The following is a 21,781-nucleotide window of genomic DNA, read 5'->3' on the forward strand; positions in this document are numbered from 1 at the left end:
ATTCAATTTGCATATTAGGCCTATAATAGGTTTTTAACGTCTAAAGCTCTGTCTACACTATCAAAAAAAGTTTAATAAAAAGTCCATGTCCATATATGGGCACATCACATTTTTTTGTCATATAAAGTCTTATAGTGTAGACAAAGCATAATGTGTGTGTATTGATGTAAATTTACAAAACTAGATGGTACGCTCGCATCGCTCGAGTACAATCTAGGTTGTGCCCACAGATGGTTCTCGAATACACATAGTAAATTCAGCGTAAAAAAACTGGCGATTTCAAAATGTATGTACCACAGGACTATAAATACATGTTTACAGGAACGAATAAAAGTTGATTCGTATGTAGTCAACTAAAATTAGCACTCTGGGAATTACTTCCGAAGAGAAACTTGTCACAAAATGATTAAAATTTAAACAAACCGAACCTGTGTTTTGTAAAGGATGGGGATTGGTGCTTTTATCCTCTAAGTAACGAAATATTATGATGATGATGATGACAATTTAACAAGCATTTTGATAATTGTTACTGTATTTTATCACTTCTTGATATTGATTGTGTTATGTTTTTCATATTCAGGGAGAAATTATTTTATTAGGCCTATACCTGTTACCATTCGTTAAAAAATTAAACACCTCCCTTGAAAAAACCATGAAAATACAAATAATGTATATATCGTTTTTGAACATAATACCGCTCGCGTATCACATAACGGTGTTCGAAATGCCATGAAACCTGATATGGATATTGATTGAACGTCAAATATCTGTTGATGAGAGGTTTTCATTATTATTTGCTGAGCCTAGTGGAACAGCGGTGTACTTGTTTAGATTATCATTTGTGTGTTAAACTAATGGATTTGCCGGGTGAATGTAAATGGCATATTTCAATCATTGTTTAATTCAAAGCCCAAGTTAACTAATATAATACCCAGGATGTGCTAAGCCAACCGTGGAATATTTTTTACATTTTTCATTGCCTTTCCTCGATTAAACACAATTTCTACCACACACTATTCAAAAAATGTATTATTACTAAATACTGTAATATAATCATCTAATCCTTAACTAAATGAGCATGCGTGAGTTTTCGACTTGCGTGTGTTCAGTACCTTTGCATAAAAGAAATTCTCCATGGTATAACAATTCTCCGATACATTTCATAATAATACCTGTTTCAAAAAGAAAATAGTCAATGCTAAGCTTCATTATTCATCACAACCACTAGCCCATGCAATAACCTTAAATAAAAATACAGTATTGTTTACAAAGGAAACTGGTATTTTGTTTTTGTATTATTATAGTTCAGGAGACGTGCATCGTCATTAGGTTATATGCATGATATGCATATAACCTCTTGATTCTGTCAGAATCTTTATTTATTAGGTTATATGCATTATCATGCATATAACCTCTTGATTCTGTCAAAATCTTTATTTATTTATTTATTTATTCTTTCCTTAGCACTATTTTGTCCGTGAATTATCTTGATATCAGTTTCATCTATCTAAGTCAATTTTTCAGAGTATATTCCTTATGGCCAGGAATCGATGTGGTTATATTTTCACGATGCGTAATCAAAAATTACGCGGTCTACGCCCGATTTTACGAAATCACGTTTGTAATCATATCTTCACAAGCATGAATCACAATTAAACAAAATTTGGTACTCATAAATTTCAGGTCATATTTTATCATATGGCAATACAATTACGTGCGTAGCGCATATAACGCTTGCGTACGCGCGCTTAAAATGTTCAAAATTGTCAAAATTTATTTTCGATGAAATTAGAGTATGTTTCAGGCAATTTTAAGCGTTTAAAAAATTGCCATGAGTGCGCAGATTTTTGCACGCGCACTGCGCGTTATACGTTAATGCGCACTCTTTTTGTCCGATCTCGGTTGTACAACCTTTCTTTAATAATATCATCATATTTTATTCACTTTTCAACGCGTAATTGCCTTATACGAGCACGTCAAAAGTGACAGGCTACGCACGTGTAAGTTAACAAAATGGTGAAAATATGCTAAATTTTTAAATTAATATAGATCGTCAGAATGCTCGGGAACACATATTTTTTATTTCATTTTCTTGAAGTGTATGTATCTTATGTACGATTTATTATTAAACTAAGAAAACAAAAGTTGATTAAGCCATAATTAATTGCATATTAAATTTAAAAAAAATAATTTCGACAATCAAACAAATTATGACATTTTCTTAGGCCAAAATAACAAACTTAACATTAACTTTCTTCCTTCAAAAGTTCATATATTAAAGTTAAAAGTATATAGTTTGACAGTGCATCATTTTTGTACATTTTTAGAGATGTCATCATAGTAAAAAATTATAATTCATTGCGGTATGTAATAATCTATCTGCACCAAAGTGGTTACTGCATAGTAAATACACGGAGGAAGTTTTTCTACAATTTTTAGTCAGTTGTGTATGGCTCGGTGGTGTGTGCTCGTGTCTATGGCCCTCAAGGTACCGAGATCGAGTCTCACCTTGGGAAACGAAATAAGATTTTTTTATTTATTATCCGTATTGTTTGTTCAAATTTATTTCTTAGTGTATATATTATACACATGATTTATAATGAAATCTAGATAAAAAATAACTTATGTCTTTATTATTATGTAACAGCAAATGTGGTTTATGACATTATACGCAGAGGGATCTTTGATCGGATTGTAATACCGGCTATTGTATTCGCGTTAGCAAGGTCCTATCATATATTATAAATAATTAAAGAATCTGAGAAAATCAATGAATCAAAATATCTTTTAAAAATCAATTATCTTTATTTAAATCAATGCATATAACCTATAATTCGTCATAGTGACGAATTAAATCTAGTTTATTAGGTTATATGCATGATATGCATATAACCTCTTGATTCTGTCAAAATCTTTATTTATTAGGTTATATGCATGATATGCATATAACCTCTTGATTCTGTCAAAATCTTTATTTATTTATTGGTTATCCGCCTCAAGCGGATAACCTTTGTTATTGTAGTGTTACTTTTTTTTTTTATTATTCTTCTTTCTTTCTCCGATTTTGTGTACGCGTTTTCTCTTGAACGTGTTAACATAACATTTTGTAACTTGGTCAACATATAGACAATTAACTGAAGATGTACTGCGAAGCTTTTTGACAATGTCAGATCCGCGTAGCGTAAGTTACGCGCGATTTTCTGAAAATCTTAAATCGGTCATAACTTCGAAACCGATAAATATTTTTTAACGAAATTTTCAGCCACGTTTTCTTCACATCAATGGCTAACTTTTTCGCTCTTCAGCAAATTTTTGAACACTAGAAAGTCTGCGCGTAAACTGCGTTTGAAATTTTAAAATGCTCCTAATTTGTGCACGCTGTTTCTCTGTAACGCGTTAACATAACATTTTGTAACTTGTTCAACATATAGACATTTTACTGAAGTTGTCCAGCCAAGCTTTTTGACGATGTCAGAGCCGCGTAGCGTAAGTTACGCGTGATTTTCTGAAAATCTTAAATTGGTTATAACTTCGAAACAAATGAATATTTTTTAACGTCATTTTCAGCCACGTTTGCTTCACATCAATAGTTAACTTTTTTAACGCTATCGCAATTTGTAACATTAGAAAGTGCGCGCGTAAATGGCGTTTGAAATTTTAAAATGCTTCAAATCAATTTCTGATTAAATTAGAGCACGATTCAGGTCATTTTAAGCGTTTAAAAAATTGCCACTGGTGCGCACATTTTTACGCGCGCACGGCGCAGGGAACAGGTATGAGCATTTCTTTTACACGATTTGTGTTTTTAAATCTTCTGTTAACAATTTTACGTTATTTTATTCACTTTTCAACTTGAAATGGCGTTCTACGAGCACGTTAAACATGACAGGTTGCGCACGAAAACGTCAACAAATTGTGAAAATGTTCCAAAATATGTCTACTTTTAAAAATGACACAGTTCATCAGAATGCAAGGTTACCCCCATTTTTTATTTTAATTTCTTGCAGTGTATGAATCATAGGTCTGATTTATTATAGTGTTGAATGCTAAAACGTGTTTGATGGCTACATTATTTGCATATTAAATATAATTTTTGAAATATTTATCATCAAACAAACATAAACTTATTCAAAGAGCAAAACAATAAACATAACATTTATCTTTTTTCTTTACATGTTAATATATAAAACTTGAAAGTATGTACTTTCATAAAATATCAGCGTTTAAAATTTTTGAAGATTTCATCATAGTAAAATTTATGATTTAAGTTTGATATGTAATAATCAACTTGCATCGAGGGGGTTCACGACATACCGAATGAACGAGGACTCTTTCTTCGGATTTTCGTCAGCAGGTGGTCATATGGCTCGATGTGTAATGCAACCGACTTTGGTATCAGAGGTACCGGGTTCGAGTCCCGTCACGGGAAAACAATTAATTAAAAGGGTTTAGTTGGTTATTACACTGAGAGGGCAGTTTTAATTTTGAATAGCCTACTTTTTTTGGAAAAGTCATAACTTGGAAGTACTTGAATACGCAAGATACGCTTTGTTGCTGGCGGATAACCAAACTCGTCCTCAAGTGACGAGTTTAAGTTCTAGTTCTTCTTCTTTCTTTCTGTATGATTTTTGTGTAACGCTTTTCTCCAAAACTCGCAAACATAACATTTCGGTAACTATGTTAACATTTTGACATTTATGTAACGTCGTCAGGCGAAGCTTTTCATGATGTTTACAATTGCGCAACGTGACGTACGCGCGATTTAACGATTTTCTCGTATTTAACATATGTCTACAACCAAATAACATTTCAACTTGAAACTTTGCAAAAGTTTAATTTATATCATGCGCTAACTTTCTGTTGAAAAAAAATTGCGTGTTTTACATAAAGTTACGCGCGCACGCGCATTTAAAATTTCAAAATGCGCAAAATTAATTTATAATCAACTTTCTACGCGTTTCATGTCGTTTTAAGCATGTCAAAAATTCCCACGCTTGCGCACATTTTTACGTGTGCGGTGCGCACGTAGCATTGAAAACGTATTTTTTTCGCGTGATTTATGTTTTTCCAGCCTTTTCTAGTAATTTTACCAAATTTTAAACAATTTCGACTTAAAGATACGTCATACGAGCACGTCCAATTGGACAATTTGCGCGCGTTTTTTATGAAAAGGTTAAAAAATTCGTTTAAAATATGTCTTTTTTTAAACAGTCGTAATTTCTAAACTAGACGGTCAAATTTTTGTGGATGACATATTCTGGAAGTAGATGAGTTGTAGATATCGGATCAGGTATTAATATGGCTAACCGGACATTGTGACGTCATCGTATGGCCACACGAACATAAAATTTAGGATTTTTGTATCTTTCGTCATAGCTCATCACATTGAATAGAGCGCATCTCGACTTATCCGTTTTCCATTTTCCCCCCGATTTTGATAATGTCTAGGTCAATCAACTGTCTTTCGCATGAGTTAAAAATAATTTAATTTTTTTGACGTCATCATGCCTAAAAATTTAAATCACGTGTGGCATCAATTTCATCTTTACAGACAATTTTAATCTGTTATAGCTCGTAAGAATAAAATGTGATAATCACGATTAAAACTTTTTCTGTAAGCTATTGGATTGTAGATACGAAATTATGTAAAAATGTTGCCAATCGGATGTTGTGACGTCATCATATGGCCAGTTAAATGAAAAAGGTCGTATTTTCATCTTTTGCGTCATAATTCATTACATTTAAAAGAGCGCGCATCAATATTTCACGTATTCAAATTTCTTCTACACGCTAATACGTTGTTGCTGAGATAATTTCCTTTCGGAATTGCTACCTTCGCGTTTCATTTTAAAACCGTCAACATGTTAAAAATTGCAATAAATAGCGGGTCCCGTAATTTCACCTATTCTACACTGTATGTGATATGGATACAGGTTATACTGTGTATACTATATATGAATATAAATAATAAAATTCAGCAATAACAACATATCATATTCTTCAGTTCAGGTCATAATGCCATAGTGAACACTTCCTTTTGTCCTCAACCTATCCCCTTAAGTTAATGTTGCACCACTTGCGCTGCGGATAACCAAACTCGTCAAAGTGACGAGTTACATGTCTAGTTGGTTATCCGCAACGAAGTTGCAGGATAACCTCTTGTGATTGTACGAAATCATTCTGTATGATTTTTGTGTAACGCTTTTCTCTAAAACTCGCAAACATAACATTTCGGTAACTATCTTAACATATTGACATTTACGTAACGTCGTCAAGCGAAGCTTTTCATGACGTTTACAATTGCGCAACGTGACTTACGCGCGATTTAACGATTTTGTCGTATTTAACATAGCTCGACAACCAAATAACATTTCAACTTGAAACTTTGCAAAAGTTTAATTTATATCATGCGCTAACTTTCTGTTGAAAAAAAATTCCGTGTTTTACACAAAGTTACGCGCGCACGCGCATTTAAAATTTCAAAATGCGCAAAATTAATTTCTAATCAACTTTCTACGCGTTTCATGTCGTTTTAAGCATGTCAAAAATTCCCACGCGTGCGCATATTTTTACGTGTGCGGTGCGCACGTAGCATTGAAAACGTATTTTTTTCACGTGATTTATGTTTTTCCAGCCTTTTCTAGTAATTTTACAAAATTTTAAACAATTTCGACTTAAAGATACGTCATACGAGCACGTCGAATTGGACAATTTGCGCGCGTTTTTTATGAAAAGGTTAAAAAATTTGTTTAAAATATGCCTTTTTTAAAACAGTCGTAATTTCTAAACTAGACGGTCAAATTTTTGTGGATGACATATTCTAGAAGTAGATGAGTTGTAGATGTCGGATCAGGTACTAATATGGCTAACCGGACATTGTGACGTCATCGTATGGCCACGCGAATATAAAATTTAGGATTTTTGTATCTTTCGTCATAGCTCATCACATTGAATAGAGCGCATCTCCACTTATCCGTTTTCCATTTTCACCCCGATTTTAATATTGTCTAGGTCAATCAAGTATCTTTCGCATGAGTTAAAAATATTTTAATTTTTTTGACGTCATCATGCCTAAAAATTTAAATCACGTGTGGCATTAATTTCATCTTTACAGTAAATTTTAATCTGTTATAGCTCGTAAGAATAAAATGTGATAATCACGATTAAAACTTTTTCTGGAAGCTATTGGATTGTAGATACAAAATTATGTAAAAATGTTGCCAATCGGATGTTGTGACGTCATCATATGGCCAGTAAAATAAAAAAGGTCGTATTTTCATCTTTTGCGTCATAATTCATTACATTTAAACGAGCGCGCATCAATATTTCACGTATTCAAATTTCTTCTACACGCTAATACGTTGTTGCTGAGATAATTTCCTTTCGGAATTGCTACCTTCGCGTTTCATTTTAAAACCGTCAACATGTTAAAAATTGCAATAAATAACGGGTCCCGTAATTTCGCCTATTCTATGTATGTCACTGTATGTGATATGGATACAGATTATACTGTGTATACTATATATGAATTTAAATAATAAAATTCAGCAATAACAACATATCATATTCTTCAGTTCAGGTCATAATGCCAACGTGAACACTTCCTTTTGTCCTCAACCTATCCCCTTAATGTTAATGTTGCACCACTTGCGCGGCGGATAACCAAACTCGTCAAAGTGACGAGTTACATGTCTAGTTTATTTATTCTTTCCTTAGCACTATTTTGTCCGTGCATTATCTTGGCATCAGTTTCATCTAGCTAAGTCAAGTTTTCAGAGTATATTCCTTATGGCCAGGAATCGATGTGGTTATATTTTCACGATGCGTAATCAAAAATTACGCGGTCTACGCGCGATTTTACGAAATCACGTTTGTAATCATATCTTCACAAGCATGAATCACAATTAAACAAAATTTGGTACTCATAAATTTCAGGTCATATTTCATCATATGGCAATTAAATTACGTGCGTAGCGCATATAACGCTTGCGTACGCGCGCTTAAAATGTTCAAAATTGTCAAAATTTATTTTCGATGAAATTAGAGTACGTTTCAGGCAATTTTAAGCGTTTAAAAAATTGCCATGAGTGCGCAGATTTTTGCACGCGCACTGCGCGTTAAACGTTAATGCGCACTCTTTTTGCCCGATTTCTGTTTTACAATCTTTCTTTAATAATATCATCATATTTGATTCAGGTTTCAACTCGAAATTGCGTTATACGAGCACGTCAAAAGTGACTGGCTACGCACGTATAAGTTAACAAAATGGTGAAAATATGCTAAATTTTAAAATTAATATATATCGTCAGAATGCAGGGGAACACCTATTTTTTATTTCATTTTCTTGAAGTGTATGTATCATATGTATGATTTATTATCAAATTAAGAGAACAAAAGTTGATTAAGTCATCATTAATTGCATATTAAATTAAAAAAACATAATTTCGACAATCAAACAAATTATGACATTTTCTTAGGCCAAAATAACAAACTTAACATTAACTTTCTTCCTTCAAAAATTCATATATTAAAGTTAAAAGTATGTAGTTTGACAGTGCATCATTTGTATACATTTTAAAGATGTCATCATAGTAAAAAATTATAATTCATTTCAGTATGTAATAATCTATTTGCATCAAAGTGGTTACTGCATAGTAAATACACGGAGGAATTTTTCTACAACTTTTAGTCAGTTGTGTACGGCTCGGTGGTCTGTGCTCGTGTCTATGGCATTCAAGGTACCGAGATCGAGTCTCACCTTGGGAAACGAAATAAGATTTTTTTTTTATTATCCGTATTGTTTGTTCAAATTTATTTCTTAGTGTATAGATTATACACATGATTTATAATGAAATCTAGATAAAAATTTACTTATGTCTTTATTATTATGTAACAACAAATGTGGTTTATGACATTATACGCATATGGATCTTTGATCGGATTGTGATACCGGCTATGGTGTTCGCGTTAGCAAGGTCCTATCATATATTATAAATAATTAAAGATTCTGAGAAAATCAATCAATCAATATATCTTTTAAAAATCAATTATCTTTATTTAAATCAATGCATATAACCTATAATTCGTCATAGTGACGAATTAAATCTAGTTTATTTATTTATTCTTTCCTTAGCACTATTTTGTCCGTGAATTATCTTGATATCAGTTTCATCTATCTAAGTCAATTTTTCAGAGTATATTCCTTATGGCCAGGAATCGATGTGGTTATATTTTCACGATGCGTAATCAAAAATTACGCGGTCTACGTGCGATTTTACGAAATCACGTTTGTAATCATATCTTCACAAGCATGAATCACAATTAAACAAAATTTGGTACTCATAAATTTCAGGTCATATTTCATCATATGGCAATACAATTACGTGCGTAGCGCATATAACGCTTGCGTACGCGCGCTTAAAATGTTCAAAATTGTCAAAATTTATTTTCGATGAAATTAGAGTACGTTTCAGGCAATTTTAAGCGTTTAAAAAATTGCCATGAGTGCGCAGATTTTTGCACGCGCACTGCGCGTTATACGTTAATGCGCACTCTTTTTGTCCGATTTCGGTTGTACAACCTTTCTTTAATAATATCATCATATTTTATTCACTTTTCAACGCGTAATTGCCTTATACGAGCACGTCAAAAGTGACAGGCTACGCACGTGTAAGTTAACAAAATGGTGAAAATATGCTAAATTTTAAAATTAATATAGATCGTCAGAATGCTCGGGAACACATATTTTTTATTTAATTTTCTTGAAGTGTATGTATCTTATGTATGATTTATTATTAAACTAAGGGAACAAAAGTTGATTAAGCCATAATTAATTGCATATTAAATTAAAAAAAATTCATTTCGACAATCAAACAAATTATGACATTTTCTTAGGCCAAAATAACAAACTTAACATTAACTTTCTTCCTTCAAAAGTTCATATATTAAAGTTAAAAGTATATAGTTTGACAGTGCATCATTTTTGTACATTTTTAGAGATGTCATCATAGTAAAAAATTATAATTCATTGCGGTATGTAATAATCTATCTGCACCAAAGTGGTTACTGCATAGTAAATACACGGAGGAATTTTTCTACAATTTTTAGTCAGTTGTGTATAGCTCGGTGGTGTGTGCTCGTGTCTATGGCAATCAAGGTACCGAGATCGAGTCTCACCTTGGGAAACGAAATAAATTTTTTTTTTTATTATCCGTATTGTTTGTTCAAATTTATTTCTTAGTGTATATATTATACACATGATTTATAATGAAATCTAGATAAAAAATAACTTATGTCTTTATTATTATGTAACAGCAAATGTGGTTTATGACATTATACGCAGAGGGATCTTTGATCGGATTGTGATACCGGCTATTGTATTCGCGTTAGCAAGGTCCTATCATATATTATATATTATTTAAAGAATCTGAGAAAATCAATGAATCAAAATATCTTTTAAAAATAAATTATCTTTATTTTAATTATCAATGCATATAACCTATAATTCGTCATAGTGACGAATTAAATCTAGTTTCTTTATTTATTCTTTCCTTAGCACTATTTTGTCCGTGAATTATCTTGATATCAGTTTCATCTATCTAAGTCAATTTTTCAGAGTATATTCCTTATGGCCAGGAATCGATGTGGTTATGTTTTCAGGGTGCGCAATCAAACATTACGCGGTCTACGCGCGATTTAACGAAATCACGTTTGTAATCATATCTTCACAAGCATGAATCACTTTTAAACAAAATTTGGTACTCATAAATTTCAGGTCATATTTCATCATATGGCAATACAATTACGTGCGTAGCGCATATAATGCATGCGTACGCGCGCTTAGAATGTTGAAAATTGTCAGAATTTATTTTCGATGAAATTAGAATACGTTTCAGGCAATTTTAAGCGTTTAAAAAATTGCCATGAGTGCGCAGATTTTTGCACGTGCACTGCGCGTCAAACGTTAATGCGCACTGTTTTTGTCCGATTACTGTTGTATAACCTTTCTTTAATAATATCATCATATTTTATTCACTTTTCAATGCGAAACAGCGTTATACGAGCACGTCAAAAGTGACAGGCTACGCACGTGTAAGTTAACAAAATGGTGAAAATATGCTAAATTTTAAAATTAATATATATCGTTAGAATGCTCGGGAACACCTATTTTTTATTTAATTTTCTTGAAGTGTATGTATCATATGTATGATTTCTTATCAAATAAAGAGAACAAAAGTTGATTAAGTCATCATTAATTGCATATTAAATTAAAAAAAAATAATTTCGACAATCAAACAAATTATGACATTCTCTTAGGCCAAAATAACAAACTTAACATTAACTTTCTTCCTTCAAAAATTCATATATTAAAGTTAAAAGTATGTAGTTTGACAGTCCATCATTTGTATACATTTTAAAGATGTCATCATAGTAAAAAATTATAATTCATTTCGGTATGTAATAATCTATTTGCATCAAACTGGTTACTGCATAGTAAATACACGGAGGAATTTTTCTACAACTTTTAGTCAGTTGTGTACGGCTCGGTGGTCTGTGCTCGTGTCTATGGCATTCAAGGTACCGAGATCGAGTCTCACCTTGGGAAACGAAATACGAATTTTTTTTTTTATTATCCGTATTGTTTGTTCAAATTTATTTCTTAGTGTATAGATTATACACATGATTTATAATGAAATCTAGATAAAAATTAACTTATGTCTTTATTTTATTATGTAACAACAAATGTGGTTTATGACATTATACGCATATGGATCTTTGATCGGATTGTGATACCGGCTATGGTGTTCGCGTTAGCAAGGTCCTATCATATATTATAAATAATTAAAGATTCTGAGAAAATCAATCAATCAATATATCTTTTAAAAATCAATTATCTTTATTTAAATCAAGGCATATAACCTATAATTCGTCATAGTGACGAATTAAATCTAGTTAGGTTATATGCATTATCATGCATATAACCTCTTGATTCTGTCAAAATCTTTATTAGTTATCCGCATTTAGCGGATAACTCCTTGTAACTGTCCTGTGTCTTTTTTTTTTTTTTCATTATTCTTCAGTCTTTCTCCCTCACTTTTTGTGCAGAGCGTATCTCTAAAATGGGTAAACATAACATTTCATAACTTTGTCAACATATGGGCATTTACGTGAAGTTGTGCACCTCCTATTTTTGAATGACGTCATAGTTACGCAACGTGACTTACGCATGATTTTATGATTTTTTTAAATTGATCATAGATATAAAACCAAGTGTAATTTTTTTTTGTACACTTTGTGAAAATTTAAGTCATATCAAGGGCAAACTTTTTGTGCACAAAAAATGGCATGTTTTACAAGAAGTTACGCGCGCACGCGCGTTTAAAATTTTATAATGCGAAAAATCAATTTCTAATTAATTTTCTACGCGTTTCTTGTCATTTTGAGCATGTCAAAAATTCCCACGCATGCGCAAATTTTTACGGGCGCGGTGCACACGTAGCGTTAAAAACATACTTTTTCCACGTGATTTATGTTTTTTCAGCCTTTTCTAGTAATTTTAACAACTTTTAAACAATTTCGACTTAAAATTACGTCATACGAGCACGCCGAATTGGATAATTTGTGCGCGTTTTTGATGAAAAAGTTAACAAATTCGTCAAAATAAAGCATTTTTTTAAACAGTCGTAGTTTCTAAACTAAACGGTAAAAATTATTTTTATTACATATTCTGGAAGTTGATGAGTTGTAGATATCGGATCATGCTTTAAAATGGCTAACCGGACATTGTAACGTCATCGTATGGCCACACGAATATAAAATATAGGATTTTTGTATCTTTCGTCATAGCTTATCAGATTTAATAGAGCGCATCTCCACTTATCCGTTTTTCATTTTCACTTTGATTTTTATATTGTCTAGGTCAATCAATTTTCTTTCGCATGAGTTAAAAATATTTTAATTTTTATGACGTCATAATGTCTAAAAATGTAAATATCCCGGGTCACATATTTTCATCTTTACAGTAAATTTTAATCTGTTATAGCTCGTCAGAATAAAAAGTGATAATCATGATTACAACGTTTTCTGGAAGCTATTGGATTGTAGATACGAATTCATGTAAACATTTTGCCAATCGAATGTTTTGACGTCATCATATGGTCAGCTGAATAAAAAAAGTCATATTTTCATATTTTGCGTAATAGTTCATCACATTTAAAAGAGCGCGCATCTATATTTTACGTATTTAAATTTCTTCTACACATTAATATGTGGTTGCTGATATAATTTCCTTCCGAATTTGCTATCTTAGTGTTTCATTTTGATACCGTCGCCATGTTAAAAATTGGAATAAAGAGCGGGTCCCGTAATTTCACCTATTCTTCACTGTATGTGATATGTATACAGATTATACTGTGTAACTATACTATGACACAAAATAACAGAATTCAACACTAACAACATATCATATTCATCAGTTCAGGTCATAATGCCATAATCTTTTTCTGTGTGCAATATTCCAACGTATGACGTGCACGTGGCGTTTGTCGTGCGGATAACTAACTCGTCAAAGTGACGAGTTTCATGTCTAGTTAGTTATCCGCTTAGTAGCGGATAACTCCTTGTAATCGTCCTGTTTCATCAAATTTTTTTTTTTCTGTATTATACTTCTTTCTTTCTGTCATTTTTGTGCGTCGCGTTTCTCTAAAACGTGTAAACAGAACATATCGTAACTTTGTCAACATATCGACATTTACGTGAACTTGTGCACCTCCTATTTTTGAATGACGTCAGAGTTGCGCAACGTGACTTACGTGCGATTTTATGAATTTCAATGATTGATCATAGACTAAAAACCAAACATAATTTTGTTTTGAAACTTTGTGAAAATTTAAGTCATATCAAGCGCAAACTTTCTATGGATTAAAAATAGCATGTTTCACAAAAAGTTACGCGCGCACGCGCGTTTAAAATTTTAACGTGCGAAATATTAACTTCTAATCAACTTTCTATGCGTTTCATGTCATTTTGAGCATGTCAAAAATTCCCACGCGCGCGAACATTTTTACGCACGCGGTGCACACGTAGCGTTAAAAACATATTTTTTTCGCGTGATTTATGTTTTTTCAGCCTTTTCTAGTAATGTTACCAAATTTTAAACAATTTCGACTTAAAATTACGTCATACGAGCACGTCGAATTAGATAATTTGCACGCGTATTTGGTGAAAAAGTTAAAAAATTCGTCAAAATTATGCCTATTTTTAAACAGTCATAGATTCTAAACTACATGGAGAACTTTTTTTTAATTACATATTCTGGAAGTTGATGAGTTGTAGATATCGGATCATGCATTAATAAGGCTAACCGGACTTTGTGACGTCATCGTATGGCCACGCGAATATAAAATAGAGGATTTTTGTCTATTTCGTCATAGCTCATCACATTTAATAGAGCGCATCTCCACTTATTCGTTGTCCATTTTCATTCCGATTTTAATATATTCTAGATCTATCAACAATCTTTTGCATGAATTAAAAATTTTTTAATTTTGTTAACGTCATCATGCCTAAAAATTTAAATTACGTTGGTCATTAATTTCATCTTTACAGTAAATTTTAATCAGTTATGCCTCGTAAGAATAAAATGTGATAATCACAATTAAAACGTTTTCAGGAAGCTATTGTATTGTAGATACAAAATCATGTGTAAATTGTGCCAATCGAATGTTGTGACGTCATCATATGGCCAGTTAAATAAAAAAAGTCGTATTTTCATCTTTTGCATTATATTTCATTACATTTAAAAGAGCGCGCATCAATATTTCACGTATTCAAATTTCTTCTACACGTTAATACGTTGTTGCTGAGATAATTTCATTCAGAAATTTCTACTTTTACATTTCATTTTGAAACCGTCAAGATGTTAAAAATTACAATAAAATACGGGTCCCGTAATTTCACCTATTTTACACTGTTTGTGATATGTATACAGATTGTACTGTGTATACTATATGACACAAAATAACAGAATTCAGAAATAACATATCATATTCTTCAGTTCAGGTCATAATGCCTTAATATTTTTCTGTGTGCAATATTCTAACGTATGACGTGCACGTGGCGTTTGTCGAGCGGATAACTAACTCGTCAAAGTGACGAGTTTCATGTCTAGTTTATTTATTCTTTCCTTAGCACTATTTTGTCCGTGAATTATCTTGATATCAGTTTCATCTATCTAAGTCAATTTTTCAGAGTATATTCCTTATGGCCAGGAATCGATGTGGTTATATTTTCACGATGCGTAATCAAAAATTACGCGGTCTACGCGCGATTTTACGAAATCACGTTTGTAATCATATCTTCACAAGCATGAATCACAATTAAACAAAATTTGGTACTCATAAATTTCAGGTCATATTTCATCATATGGCAATACAATTACGTGCGTAGCGCATATAACGCTTGCGTACGCGCGCTTAAAATGTTCAAAATTGTCAAAATTTATTTTCGATGAAATTAGAGTACGTTTCAGGCAATTTTAAGCGTTTAAAAAATTGCCATGAGTGCGCAGATTTTTGCACGCGCACTGCGCGTTATACGTTAATGCGCACTCTTTTTGTCCGATTTCGGTTGTACAACCTTTCTTTAATAATATCATCATATTTTATTCACTTTTCAACGCGTAATTGCCTTATACGAGCACGTCAAAAGTGACAGGCTACGCACGTGTAAGTTAACAAAATGGTGAAAATATGCTAAATTTTAAAATTAATATAGATCGTCAGAATGCTCGGGAACCCATATTTTTTATTTAATTTTCTTGAAGTGTATGTATCTTATGTATGATTTATTATTAAACTAAGGGAACAAAAGTTGATTAAGCCATAATTAATTGCATATTAAATTTAAAAAAATTCATTTTGACAATCAAACAAATTATGACATTTTCTTAGGCCAAAATAACAAACTTAACATTAACTTTCTTCCTTCAAAAGTTCATATATTAAAGTTAAAAGTATATAGTTTGACAGTGCATCATTTTTGTACATTTTTAGAGATGTCATCATAGTAAAAAATTATAATTCATTGCGGTATGTAATAATCTATCTGCACCAAAGTGGTTACTGCATAGTAAATACACGGAGGAATTTTTCTACAATTTTTAGTCAGTTGTGTATGGCTCGGTGGTGTGTGCTCGTGTCTATGGCACTCAAGGTACCGAGATCGAGTCTCACCTTGGGAAACGAAATAATTTTTTTTTTTTTATTATCCGTATTGTTTGTTCAAATTTATTTCTTAGTGTATATATTATACACATGATTTATCATGAAATCTAGATAAAAAATAACTTATGTCTTTATTATTATGTAACAGCAAATGTGGTTTATGACATTATACGCAGAGGGATCTTTGATCGGATTGTGATACCGGCTATTGTATTCGCGTTAGCAAGGTCCTATCATATATTATATATTATTTAAAGAATCTGAGAAAATCAATGAATCAAAATATCTTTTAAAAATAAATTATCTTTATTTTAATTATCAATGCATATAACCTATAATTCGTCATAGTGACGAATTAAATCTAGTTTATTTATTCTTTCCTTAGCACTATTTGTCCGTGAATTATCTTGGCATCAGTTTCATCTATCTAAGTCAATTTTTCAGAGTATATTCCTTATGGCCAGGAATCGAAGTGGTTATGTTTTCACGATGCGCAATCAAAAATTACGCGGTCTACGCGTGATTTAACGAAATCACGTTTGTAATCATATCTTCACAAGCATGAATCACAATTAAACAAAATTTGGTACTCATAAATTTCAGGTCATATTTCATCATATGGCAATACAATTACGTGCGTAGCGCATATAACGCATGCGTACGCGCGCTTAAAATGTTGAAAATTGTCAGAATTTATTTTCGATGAAATTAGAGTACGTTTCAGGCAATTTTAAGCGTTTAAAAAATTGCCATGAGTGCGCAGATTTTTGCACGTGCACTGCGCGTCAAACGTTAATGCGCACTGTTTTTGTCCGATTACTGTTGTATAACCTTTCTTTAATAATATTATCATATTTTATTCACTTTTCAACGCGAAACAGCGTTATACGAGCACGTCAAATGTGACAGGCTACGCACGTGTAAGTTAACAAAATGGTGAAAATTTTAAAATTAATATATATCGTTAGGATGCTCGGGAACACCTATTTTTTATTTAATTTTCTTGAAGTGTATGTATCATATGTATGATTTATTATGAAATTAGAAGAACAAAAGTTGATTAAGTCATCATTAATGGCATATTAAATTTAACAAAATTAATTTCGACAATCAAACAAATTATAACATTTTCTTAGGCCAAAATAACAAACTTAACATTAACTTTCTTCCTTAAGAAGTTCATATATTAAAGGTAAAAGTATATAGTTTGACAGTGCATCATTTTTTTTCAATTTTTAAAGATGTCATCATAGTAAAAAATTATAATTCATTGCGGTATGTAATAATCTATCTGCACCAAAGTGGTTACTGCATAGTAAATACACGGAGGAATTTTTCTCCAACTTTTAGTCAGTTGTGTATGGCTCAATGGTCTGTGCTCGTATCTATGGCATTCAAGGTACCGAGTTCGAGTCTCACCTTGGGAAACGAAATAAGATTTTTTTTTTATTATCCGTATTGTTTGTTCAAATTTATTTCTTAGTGTATAGATTATACACATGATTTATAATGAAATCTAGATAAAAATTAACTTATGTCTTTATTATTATGTAACAACAAATGTGGTTTATGACATTATACGCATATGGATCTTTGATCGGATTGTGATACCGGCTATGGTGTTCGCGTTAGCAAGGTCCTATCATATATTATAAATAATTAAAGATTCTGACAAAATCAATCAATCAATATATCTTTCAAAAATCAATTATCTTTATTTAAATCAATGCATATAACCTATAATTCGTCATAGTGACCAATTAAATCTAGTTGGATATTGAAATACTACTTTCGTTTCAAAATCTTAGTGGTCTTTCAAAGAATATTTATTGTATTTTTATACTTTTATTTTCGAATAGAATATGTAGGCCTAGTACGCCACTAACTCGAGGAAGTAACTGCAGGTAATTATCTTTCATTTCAATATTCCCCCATATTATTTTTCTACAAAAAAATGTTTCCAAAAATGTTGCTTAGTTTTTTTGAAGTCTTGGAAAGCAGTAGAACACCTGTAGATTGAGGAGAAACTTACAGCATGTAGCATTGGTACAAAGTCAGTGCCGTGGTACTCCAGATAATAATCCTATGGAGAGAGGTGCTGTGTGTGTGGTTTGAGGATTTGCCTTTCCCTCTTTTCAAACTAGATTTCAGCAGTAAAAATGCATGACTCCTCATGACAAACCAACCATGTAAAACCCTACGGGCTTGGACTTAACAATCAGATTATTATAGGTGGGTCATGGTTTGAGGGAGGGTATTTTTTTTTTAATTCAAATTTGCTTTAAAACATTTCAGGCACACGTGCACATGTTATGAATGTTGAAAGTAACTAAAACAGTCGCGCTTTTCAATCGTGAAACACGTCACGTTTGTGTTCACCTCATTTCGAAAGAAACCCCTTAAATAAAAATTACCAAATTGTTAATAAACATTCGGTCTAAACATGATGCAAAAAAATAAGTAAGTAAGCCGTAATCACATTTCTTAATAAATTGCAGCAATGAATCCCAAAAGCAGACCATATTAACTGAAAGCGGAAATTTAACTGTATTTTACGTCGTTATTATAATATGCTGAATAACCATGGGTAAAAAGCATGTACAGTACATTATATAAGCATGTATGATGTTTAACAATTTATACACAATCTCACATAATATCTTCCCTTCTATTGTCCCATAGGCATAACTCATATTGTACAAGATAAGTCTATTAAATCCAAAAGTATGTACATACAATTTATACTCCATTATGAGTCACTCGATAATTACTTAATGAAATATTTACCGCGAAACCTATTACAATAGTGTTCAATATTTCTTTATTAGGAAGATATAATGGACGATTTAAAAACGAAATGTAGGGTTTCATCGGCGGTAAAGTTAGTTCCGGGTTCACGGTGAGTCATCACCTTGCAACTTCACGTGTTCAACTAAGTTGGCCGTTGGTGGCGATAGCCATTATAGTTGTTTGTTTATTTTCGGACCGCGTTTGAAAGTACATTAGTTAGCAAAATAAAAATTATACTGCAAATTAATAAAGATCAAATTAAATATATTCATAAAGTATCGGACTATATTGTGGAGAATAATATAAAAAAATACAAAAACAAATTAAATCGGGAGTACTGATGATAAGACTTTTTGTTTGAAATCGAGTGAAACCCACTGTTGAGTAAGCTGGCAGGACTGTATAACTATGCGCTACCTGTGTCCCGTTAGGACCCTCTGAAACGTCTCCCTTCTTAGGACAAATCGCCCCACTGTGTCGCTGAAGTTAGTTTCAAAAGATGTTTAAACTAAATAATGTATTAATTATACTAAGTGGATGGTATTTATTTGAATAAACTATACGTTAAATTGTTATTAATCTAAGACACTGTGAAACATTGACAACATCAAGCATTTCAATAATGGTAACCGACCGAAAACGTCCAAGCCAAGACTTCCTTCTAAAACCTTTTTACCCGAGTCATTATCAGTCCGAGAACCATCGTCTACACTTCCATCAAAGTTAAGTTATAGCATGAAGCAATGGTTATTCATTCATTCACTATTATTGCCATAAATAAACGACAAGAAAAAAAAACAGATAACACCAACTTATAAAATGGCGATATGAGGTTATTGGGTTGATAAAACTGATTCTGTGTCTTTATTATAGGCCTATGGTAATTTATTTTGGTTTGTTGTAATTTATCAAAATCTCTTCTTAATTCGGTTCCTAACCGATTAACAACCAATAATGCTTGTAATAATTTATAATTATTAATCAGAAATTGATTACTGTGTACATGCATACGTTCAAAATTAATGAAATTAACACTTCACTGCATTATATCACAACTTATGAAATAATGTTTACAATAGCATTTTTGTTTGCGGTGTGTCAAGACCGGAATTCAGGTTTTATTTTCTGTGTGTGCTGAGAATTGAAATCAGAGGGAGTAATGTCTACTCTGATCATCGATTCTGCAGCTGTCATTTGATAAGCTTAACTGACTATCGCAAGTCATCTAGTCACTAGTATGGTGTATTACGTAATTTTAATACATGTTATATGTTTGATGGACGGCCATTGTCTTATAATATCCAAGCGCAAAGACCATATTATTCTAAAATAAACTTATTCTGAATAGCTACATATTACGATAAAGTTACTTGTTTCTCCACAGAACTGTAATGGCAGCTTACCGTCACGCTATAAAGTTGATTATGCTGTTTACAACTATAACCTCAAGTGCTAGCAATGGTTCGTGTGTTATTTCTATACCTTTTTCAAAAGAGATCCTATACATCATCATCATCATCAAGTAGCATAATTGTGAAACCTTGATGGATTATTTGTAATATACCCTGCTTACTACATTCATTCTTTCTTTGAGATCCAAGAAACATTTATTATATATGGCCTTTGGCCCAAATAATATACAATGTAATACAATATTAAATAAATATCAGTTGAGTGCGTTTAAAAATTCTGTTCTACGTTTAAATGAAAAAAATAAATATTTTCCAAGTTTAACAATAAGATCAGAATTTGTGGCAGACATAAGATAAATATATTTTAATTTAGTTGGGTTGTTTGTATAAAAGGAAAACATATATTTAGTTCTAATATCTGAATAAAATGGACAAACTAAAGTGAAATGATATTCATCTTCAATTGATTGTAAAGCACATAATTTGCATAATCTTTCATTTCTATTTATACAATTCCATCTTCCTTTTTCAATTTCTAATTCTAAAATTCCTAGTCGTATCTTAGTCATAATTTGTCTATGTTTGTAATTTGTTACTTTTGTTAGATATTCTTCAATTCCAAACTTATATTTAATGTGCTTGTAATATTGGAGCTTAGAGTGTAGCCTAGTATCTTCGTAGAATTTCTTTCGTTCAATGTCTGTAAGCCTTTGTTTAAAATTTGAAATAAAAGTATATATATTATTAACCTGTTGTGAGTACCATATGTTACCAAATCCATTTATGCATAGTATTTGTTTTACGTCATTGGCCCAACATTGCTCATTTCTTTGAGCTTTTCTATATTGAAAATCATAACATTGTTTAATAAATTTGTCATTATCCATTTGGATTACTCTTAGCCAATAACGAATTATATTAATGATAATTTGAATTTGGATAGTGAATCTTCCACATTCTCCTCTCACTGCAACACTTGGTGCAGAATTACCTATAATAATAATAATAATAAATGAAAACTTATATAGCGCCGGTATCCTCCACCCATGTGGCGCTCATGGCGCTTTGTGCATTAACAACGTGCGAGAACATCAGCGAATAGCGACGTCTTTAGGTTGGTCTTGAAACTGTTTAGACTAGTTGAGCATTTAACTGTTGCTGGTAAGCTGTTCCATACACTTGCGGCCGCAACGTAAAAAGATCTCTGACCCCACTGATTTTTCGCTCTACGCTCTTGAAGAAGGTTTTGTGACAATGATCGTAGGCCTCTGCGGGATGATTCGTAACGATCCACAAGGTCAGATAAATAAGCAGGAGCACTGTCATTTAGGATCTTGAATACAAACAACGCAAGTT

This window comes from Antedon mediterranea, chromosome 3, assembly GCF_964355755.1.
Source record: "Antedon mediterranea chromosome 3, ecAntMedi1.1, whole genome shotgun sequence".
In the NCBI taxonomy this organism is placed as follows: domain Eukaryota; kingdom Metazoa; phylum Echinodermata; class Crinoidea; order Comatulida; family Antedonidae; genus Antedon; species Antedon mediterranea.